Here is a 9,714-nt window from a genome sequence, read left to right on the forward strand (position 1 = left end):
GTGACTTTTAATAGAATACTGCAGAATACAAAAAGGGAAGTCTGCTAACTTTACATATCCGTATAATGTTCCGCAAATTACATGAAATGTTTGACAGCATCTTCAGACCTTCCTCATCAGCAGCTCTGGGTCCACAGCACTATCTGACTGAAAAAAACAAAAAGGCCAAAGGCTTTCTTCAGTCTACAACAAAGCTTCATTTTGGACACTCCTGTTTGTATCCAATAGGCAATATGGGGTGTTTTGATACACCAAGCACATGCAAAAAATCTGATATGACAGCATTGCAGGCATTTTCATCTAACAGCATTGTCTATACAGGAGGCCTTAAGAGAGTACTGTCTGTCTGTCTGTCTGTCTGTCTGGAGATAACCTTACAAAATTAGCGCCAAATTTCTTGTTCACACGGCCACAGAAGTACCTCCACTATTATTATAATTTTTATCACATATGTTTTATACTATTTAACTTTCATTTTATAATGGAAGTCAAAAGGGTCTGTGATCGGGATTACACCTTAACCTTTGGAGTCCAAGATCCACAACAAATATGCATTGAAATACAATATATGAGCCTGACACCAACATACATTTGTTGCACAAGATATATGTCTTATCAAACATTCAGAAGATTAACAACACAACCTCCATGGCTAATTCTAGCCGAGTGGGAATTCAGTCTGATCTGTGGTCGTCCAGAACGGAACATCCACAAATGTCTGCATCCGTCTATCATTGGGTCTGTGGAGTATACACAAAATGTCTTCATTTGTCTGTCTGTCTGTCTGTCTGGAGAACTGTCTGTCTGTCTCCTATTTAGGCCCATGTATGTCATAAACACAAGCACCAACCAAATTGAACATATGACTGTCATCCCTCAAACCTGGTGAGAGATTTATAGCCTTGCAGACGTGTGATGTTACAGTAGGTACATATGTATATGGTCTTCAAGTTTATTGTACGCTGTGAAGTTAATTGTGTTGATTTAACAGTAACCACATTAACCCTGGAATCCTTATTTCTGCAAATCTTAAAACAGTTAAAATATTTAAATGATATATACATTTTTTGTTTATATTTGTTTTTCACAAAGTAAAAATAGCAGATCTAAAGGCTCAAGGTTGCTACACGGTTGTAGATTGACTGTGTGTGTAGGCCCAACAAAGACATTAGCAAGGTCAATGACTTGGTTTTTAGGAGGAATGTTTACATTGGGTCTGGGCTACTAGCTACTACTTGGTGGCTGTGTTTTATTTTGAAAAGCCAAGACCTCCATCACCCCCCCCCCCACCTCTCTGTCACACAGTCAAATACCCACATGTGGGGAGGTCAGAGTTCATGCAGTTGGATAATAACATCAGGACTAATGGACTCTCATCTGTTTAGATCTCCGTGGGCAAGTGAGTACTCTGTTGCGTGCGTGCGTGCGTGCATGCGAGCATTCGTGCGTGTGCGTGTGTGTGTGTGCATGTGTGCATGCGTGTGTGCATGCGTGCATGCCCGTGCCAGTGAATAAGTCTGTGTGTGTGTGTGTGTGTGTGTGTGTGTGTGTGTGTGTGTGCGCTCGTGTGTGTGCGTGCGTGCGTGCGTGCGTGATGAGCGGGCCGTTAGCGGTGGACGGTGGTATCACGTTGCGTCTCAGGGGAGCCTGTGGTGACTACCCAGAGTGCTTTGCTGCACAGGCGGGTCTGTGTGGGAGTCAGCTCCGAGGTTTTATTACATTACAGGCGGACACAGTGAGCTACTGTGTGTGTGTGTGGGTGTGTGTGTGTGTGTGTGTGTGTGTGGGTGTGTGTGTGTGTGTGTGTGTGTGTGTGTGTCAGCGAACATGTGTCCATACCTGTCCTGTATGTGATGTGTGCTTTTATATTCCTATATTATATGTTATACTTTCTCTCTCTCTCTCTATTTCGCTTTCTCTCCTTTTTGTATGTGTCCAGATGTGTGTGTGTGATGTGTACACGTGTTCCTATATTTAATGGTGTCATATTAAGCTCTCCAACCATCCAAAGTTAGAACAATAACCCATCTATGCCTCCTGTTTTCCAGGGTGTTGTTTATACATAAGAGTGTGTGGCTATGCATGCATTCGTCTGTGGTGGGTATGGCATGCCTCTGTTAGTGTGCATGTGTGTGTGCGCGCGGGTGTGTGTGTGTGTGTGTGTGTGTGTGTGTGTGTGTGTGTGTGTGTGTGTGTGTGTGTGTGTGTGTGTGTGTGTCTGTGTCTGTCTGTGTGTGTGTGTGTGTGTGTGTGTGTGTGTGGTTGTATCTGTGTGCTTGATATGCCTGCACACTTGCATGTTTGTGCACATGTGTGTGTGGGATGCATAGTTTTCCCCATATGTGTTGTGGATATGCCTGCACACTGTGTGCATGTGTGTCTGAACTTGTGTGTCAGTGTGTTTTTTTTCCCCCCTGTACGCCTGTGCGGGCGCATGTGTTTGTATGAGTGTGTCTGTGTGTGTGTGTGTCCGCGCCTCCTTCTGATGTCTAAATCGTTAGCCGACCACAGGTGTCGTCCAACGGCCCGGGTGATGACAGCACAAAGTGCTGGTGGGAAATGTGGTGCGGACAGAGGAGCCGGGACAGACAGCGGGCTCTCAACAACCGGCCAATCATCTCTATTGACTGTCTGTCCTGACCTGTGGGAAGCCATGGACTGTTGCTATGCAATTGTTCAAAGCCAAATATGGAGCGCAATACCGCTCATTCTGCTAAATGTTTTACCTATTTTTTATATTATTCGTTATGAATTCAGTCCTTTGGGTGCTACAGCATAAGCGCGATAAACTCTCTACACTTTTGGCAACATAAAAAAAGTGAGAGCTTCCATTAAAAATAGCGGTAAAAGTAGAAGATCGAGGGCTCATGCAGGGAGTGGACGTTCCCAGTGGAGGGTCAGCCAGCCTTAGTTCCAATAATTAAAATGTTATTAGTGATGTTCACTTACATCACTCAGAACTCAATTAGTTGTGAATGCAGCATCCAGGAATATCCATGGAATGAATGTTCCCTGGTAACTGAAATAGTTCAGAGAGAACAGAAGTCAGTTCAAGACATTTTTTAATTGCAGGCAGAACTTTTTTTTGCCTGAATGAATGAACAACTTAAGAGGTCATTTCACTTTAAAACAGTTCTGAAGTCATTTTCACAGCTACTTGGATTTTCGTGTAGGCTACACACAACCATACAGTTTTCAAGTTGCTTGAATCAATATATTCATTTGATCAGACACATCGCCTCCTTCAGTATATAAGCCCCTTCAACTTCAAACTTCATGTAACGCTCATTAAAACACGTCCCTGGTTCTGGTGACTGATATTGTCCTTCTAATGAATGGGGAGACCTTCATTTTTCAAATAATTAATCCATTATGTTTACTATTTTATTAGGGGTGTGCCGATACACTAATTTCACGAAACGCTACGATACGATATTTGGCTCACAACTTCGATACGATTTCGATACGATACGATACGCACTTTTTTTATTATGAAAATATATGGGGGAGAAAAAAAGAAAATGCAAACAAATAATTCTGTTTTTGCATTATTCAGAACATTATTCAAACTTGTAGCTTTTCAGCTACAATAGCCATTTTGAATCCAAATAGTATGACACCTGACCCGAAGAAAAAACATGTTGTCACTCTTTTCACTTCGGGGCCGTTTGCATGCCTGATTATTATGATTGTAAAAAAAAAAAAAAATTCAAAAACGATATTTTTTTTTTCCAAACCGATAAATATCGTCGCGAAAACGTATCGCGATATATCGCGGGACGATATATCGGCACACCCCTATATTTTATGTAGTGTAATGTTGCATTAAGGAGTCCTATAAGTCCAATAGACCCCTTAACAGACAACGTCACACTGGCTGCACGCAGCCAATATGCGCGCAACGAAACTCATTATATCAGGTCTCGTTAGGACGCGTCTCACTAGCCAACACACACAAGAGGGGGTTGGGGTGTGCTGAAACCAGTGCACCCCGAAACAGGTTGGGAATTGATTGCGTGAAACAATCACCTGTGCGTCCAGGCTCAATGTTAGTAAACAAATAATTGGTCTATGCATGAGACATGAATAGGACCCCTAGAGTATTTTAAAGTCAAATTCCCCTTTAAGCACTATTTCTAATCTACAATCGTGACATGTTGTGAGCTTATTGGGCTATTTTTGCTTGGTTTAAAGTGTTGAAGGCCATATCCAGATACGTTTATCGATATTTGATTTTTTTTTTTTTTTTCGATAAGATATGGCTTAAGAAATTTCACCTTTGTGGACGTTCCAGTGAGTATAGATCTGGAAGAGAGGGTAGCGACAACGTGGCTGCAAAAAATAAATAAATATATAATCATTGAATGTTTCCACTAAATTGTTGGTGAGATTACTTTCTTAGGCCTTTAATCCTGAATATAAAGATTCTAAAGGGTCATTGTTGTAGGTCATTTTAACTACACACATGAGTCTCGCCTTAAAACATTTTTAACAAGAGGTTTTTTTTTAGAAACTGAAGGGCAAATATAGTGTCCTATTTTATAAGACAGTGTGAAGTGATTAGCGCTGGCAAAGAACAATCTACTTTAAAAAAAAGAAGCCACAATGTCCCCTTAACCTGACTTAGTTTTAAGTTTTGAACTATAAAAAAGTGATGCTTTTCAAAGTTACCTTCAACTTTGCGGCCGTTGCCCTTTAATATAAACTGCTGCTCGTAGCACCCAGGGGAGGGGCCTGGCTCCCTGGACGACCATTAGCCATTCAGAGGAGCAGGTGAGGGGGGTCATGTGATAGGATCTTGATAAGTTAGCTGTCCAGCCATGTCACCTCATTGGTCCACTATTTTGGCTTCTAGCACGTGGTTGGCTCTCTCCAGCATAGTCAGTCATCTAACGTAGTGGTGCGAATACAAAAAAAAACAGCTTGGCGTTAAATTTTACTTGAATATATCACCATGTGGAAAACTGTGTTTGGCTAATGGGTGAAGATTCATTAGGAAGCCACTATTCTGCTACAAATAGCCACCGTTGTCCCATTGGAATTCCCAAGCCTTTTCCCAGTGGCGTGCTGTTGTTTGCTAATGGGAAAACTTGTAAAGTTTGTACCTACTAATGGATAATCCACTACTGTTTATTGTGCTTGTGCATGTGGTTGTATGCGTGTGTACACGTGTGTGTGTGTGTGTGTGTGTGTGTGTGTGTGTGTGTGTGTGTGTGTGTGTGTGTGTGTGCGTGTGCGTGTGCGCGTGTGCGTGTGCGTGTGTGTGTAGGCCCGGAGTGTGTCTTGGCAGTAATCAGGTCATAAAGTGCACTCAGGTTGTGTTTTCTCTGGAAGAGTTGTGAGTGAGAAAGAAGTACGAGGCTTAACTCTAACCCTGGAGGATGATGGGAGATGAGGAAGGATGTAGTAAAATGCTGCTTAGGTCTGCACGCACGCACAGACGCACACAGAGGAGAGAAAGATAACAAGAGGACAGAAAATAGGAGCGGTGAAAAGAGAGACCAAGTGGAAAGAACCGGAGCAGTGATTCTTCACTCCAGTCCTTGGGGAGGCCATTAAACCTGGTTTTCTCTTCCACCAGGACCTCTAGTACTGCTAGTTTTCTATCCTACCTAGACCTCTAGTACTGCCGGTTTTCTATCCTACCTAGACCTCTAGTACTGCTAGTTTTCTATCCTACCTAGACCTCTAGTACTGCTGGTTTTCTATCCTACTGTACCTAGACCTTTAGTACTGCTGGTTTTCTATCCTACCTAGACCTCTAGTACTGCTAGTTTTCTATCCTACTGTACCTAGACCTCTAGTACTGCTAGTTTTCTATCCTACCTAGACCTCTAGTACTGCTGGTTTTCTATCCTACTGTACCTAGACCTCTAGTACTGCTGGTTTTCTATCCTACTGTACCTAGACCTCTAGTACTGCTGGTTTTCTATCCTACCTAGACCTTTAGTACTGCTGGTTTTCTATCCTAGAGGACTGGTAGGATAGAAAACTAGCAGTACTAGAGGTCCTGGTAGGATAGAAAACTTTCAGTATAATAGAGGTCCTGGTAGGATATAAAACCAGCAGTACTACCAGGACCTCTAGTTTTCATGACATACCCAGAATAAAGTTGCTGGGGAGCAGTGGATTACAGAACAGTAACTAACAGGCCCTGTTAGTTTGTTACTAGAAGCTAGAAAAGCTGAGAGTATGGTGGATTTGCAGTTCAGTTTTGTCATTGAAAATTATCATACTTTTCCGTTTTGATTATTTTTCTCTACACCCCTGAGTCAAAGCAACACCTATGAGTCCTGTTGTCTATCCATGTGCAGAGTAAACATTGCCACAGACGAGTCTACAAGAGATTGAGTGTGTGTGTGTGTGTGTGTGTGTGTGTGAGAGAGAGAGAGAGAGAGAGAGAGAGGGTGGGTTCTTTCTCGTTAACCACAGCCCTGCATAATCTCCATCGTCACTTGCCACTAGTTTGTCAGTAGCAGCAGACAAATGTGCCGCGTACACACACACACACACACACACACACACACACACACACACACACACACACACACACACACACACACACACACACACACACACACACACACACACACTTCCGAGGTCATCTGGGGAAGTTGGCAGGGAGAGGAGTAGCTGATGATAGGTGCGTGCGTGCGTGCGTGCGTGCGTGCGTGCGTGTTTGTGTTTCGTTGTCCAGGTCAGACTAGCTGCTGTTGACAGCAACTGCTGTGGTGAAAACCCCATTCAATTACACTGATAGACACTCACACACATACATACACAGTGTCTCACACACGAGCACGTATGCACATATAATACTCACACGCGCACACACGCGCACGCGCACACGCACACGCACACGCACACGCACACGCACACGCACACACACCTGGGCAGGGTATTCCATTCTTTCATTAACACAAATATGATCCAGCTGTGTGTGTGTGTGTGTGTGTGTGTGTGTGTGTGTGTGTGTGTGTGTGCGTGCGTGAGTGTGTGTGTGTGTGTGTGTGTGTGTGTGTGTGTGTGTGTGTGTGTGTGTGTGTGTGTGTGTGTGTGTGTGTGTGTGTGTGTGTGTGTGTGTGTGTGTGTGTGTGTGTGTGTGTGTGTGTGTGTGATGACCTTGTCAGCGGATTAATAGTAACCAGAGCCTGTAATGAAGCCGTCTCAGGTCTTCCTGTTGTGACTGCGTTGGCTTTTCAAACGTCTGTCTCCTCGCCGTCAGCCCAAACACTGACATTCCTTACAGCTGACAGTCCATATAGACGCTGTTTCAGCTCATTAAAACACTGCTTTCTCAAACTTTATCATTTCAATGACCCCCAGAACTCTGAGGCATCCTGTGAGGGTCCATTTTGGAACCCCTTCAAGGAACCCTCCGAGGGTCCCTGGACCTCACTTTGAGAACCACTGCATTAGCCTCTTAAACCCCATTATGGTTGAGCGGAGTCCCTCAGGGCTCTCTGCTAGTGTATTTTCAGTTTTCTGTTATTGTGGGGAAAGCTTTCACTGAAAATAGCAGATCTACAAACTCATCAATCTGCCGTTATCAGCGAAAGCTTTCCCCACAATACGGACGCTGGGGTTTAAGTGGTTAAAACAAAGCAGTCATCACACTTTAACAGCATTATTAACCCTGGTGTACCTATTTGTAAATTGCATTTGTATATTTGTACCAGAATGTATGTTGTGAACTTGTAGATTTGCTATTTTCAGTGTGAACTAAGTATAAATCAGGCATAACTCCTATAACCCAAACCCTAAACCTAACGTCTAAATGTTTAATTCTAACCATAACTCCAACCTGAATTGTTTCCAAATCATAAGCATAACTCTAAAAATATTTGTTTCACCATAGAACAACCATTTCTCTTGTGAGGACCAGGGAAATTATATCACAATATGTCTAGGTTCTGGAGACACTTGGCCCGCACAAGTATATTAATGCAAGTACACACGCACGCACGCACGCACACACAGCTTGCAGCTGTAACGATCGTCAGGTTTCTGGTCTCAAAGCCCTCGGGCCTTGTTTTCAACTTTGTGACTTCACCAACTGATACGGTAGGTGATTTCACATGTTGAGTGTGTGTGTGTGTGTGTGTGTGTGTGTGTGTGTGTGTGTGTGTGTGTGTGTGTGTGTGTGTGTGTGTGTGTGTGTGTGTGTGTCTCTGTGTGTGTGTGTGTGTGTGTGTGTGTGTGTGAGAGAGAAACAGAGAGAATAGCGGAAGGTGTTTTTAGTACAGTGTCAAGGAAGGCGTAAAAATATGGGTTGGTGGAGAGTGGAAGGAGGTGTCGGGGTTAAATAAGACCCGTAGGGAGTTATATAAATAACATGTATGTGAACTTGTACATTTCCATTATTTGGGTGACATTTAGAATAAATGAACTATAACATAGAGCACATCCTCAGTGTTAATTTAAACCATTGAGACCTGAGGCCGATTCTACAAATGCCTTCCAAATTAGTCATTCTCAAAGCCCAAAATGTATATATGTTTGCGAGGGCCCCCGAAATGTGTGTAAAAAAAAAATCTAAATTATTAAACATTTTTCAAACACTTTCAAGATTTTTTTTAAAGTGTTAAAGAATTGCAGATTTACAAGCTTGCAACGCTAGACCAACACTAAAGATTTTACTGTGCACTTCAGATATTTAAGAAAATGGTTCTGGTAAAGGAAACAGCAGGTCTCTGCTACCTGCTATGCTCTTACAGTATGAATCCAACAAAAGCATTTTTTTAAATCATTATTTATCATTTTAATTTCTTGATCAAGGAAAATGTTCTCAGCTCAAGCTAGACGAGTCTCCCTGTTTGCAAGCACTTTCTATGAAGGCCATGTCTGTAAATGCATTATTATTATAATAATTATAATCTGCTTATTACACTGTATAATTATGATCATCTATAAATACACGTAGTGCTTTGTAACAATAATCATAACATATTGTAAAGCATTTATAATGATTTTTAAGGTTAAAAATAAATGCATTGTAATCTGCTTGTAACACTGTATAATTGCATTTATCAGTAGCTCATAAACGTTCATAATGCTTCATAACGATAATCATACCATCTTATAAATAACTTTATTATGACTAAAGAGGTCAAGTAGGCATCATAAACAATAATTGTTGGACACTCACAGAGTTTGTTTTGGCCAGGATTATAGTGTATTATGATTATCTTAGTTGACCACTAATTATGACTTAATTATACAGCATTATAATACCGCATGTGTATGTTTATAATGCATTCGTAGATTCATATGTTATACAGTAAAATATGGAGTGTTACAGTAATTTAACAAAGAGTGTAAAAATGTACCCATGCGGTTGCAAATAAGTAATTTATTATATGATTTCTTAATAGACAAGGTACTGTATATGACTAAAAATATGACTAAAAAGCTGGTTGTTACAGAAATTTTACTATAGAAAGTATCAAATCTCATCATATAGCATGATGTTTCCTAGCTAGATTTTGGATAACAAAGTGTACTGTACTGATGTTCCTTAATGGCTGTTTCCTTAAATCAGATCCTTACTTAAATTACCACGGTTACTCAACAGATAGGATTTCAGAATTAGGGCGTTTCTAGAAATACCTAAGGAATTTACTTTTCACTACAATTATTAATGTGAACCACACCGCAACAACCAGAATGGAAGTAGCGAGGTACCATAACACACACACACACACACACACACAC

The sequence above is a fragment of the Gymnoscopelus microlampas genome (assembly GCF_963454915.1).
Source record: "Gymnoscopelus microlampas genome assembly, chromosome: 12".
Taxonomy (NCBI): Eukaryota; Metazoa; Chordata; class Actinopteri; order Myctophiformes; family Myctophidae; genus Gymnoscopelus; species Gymnoscopelus microlampas.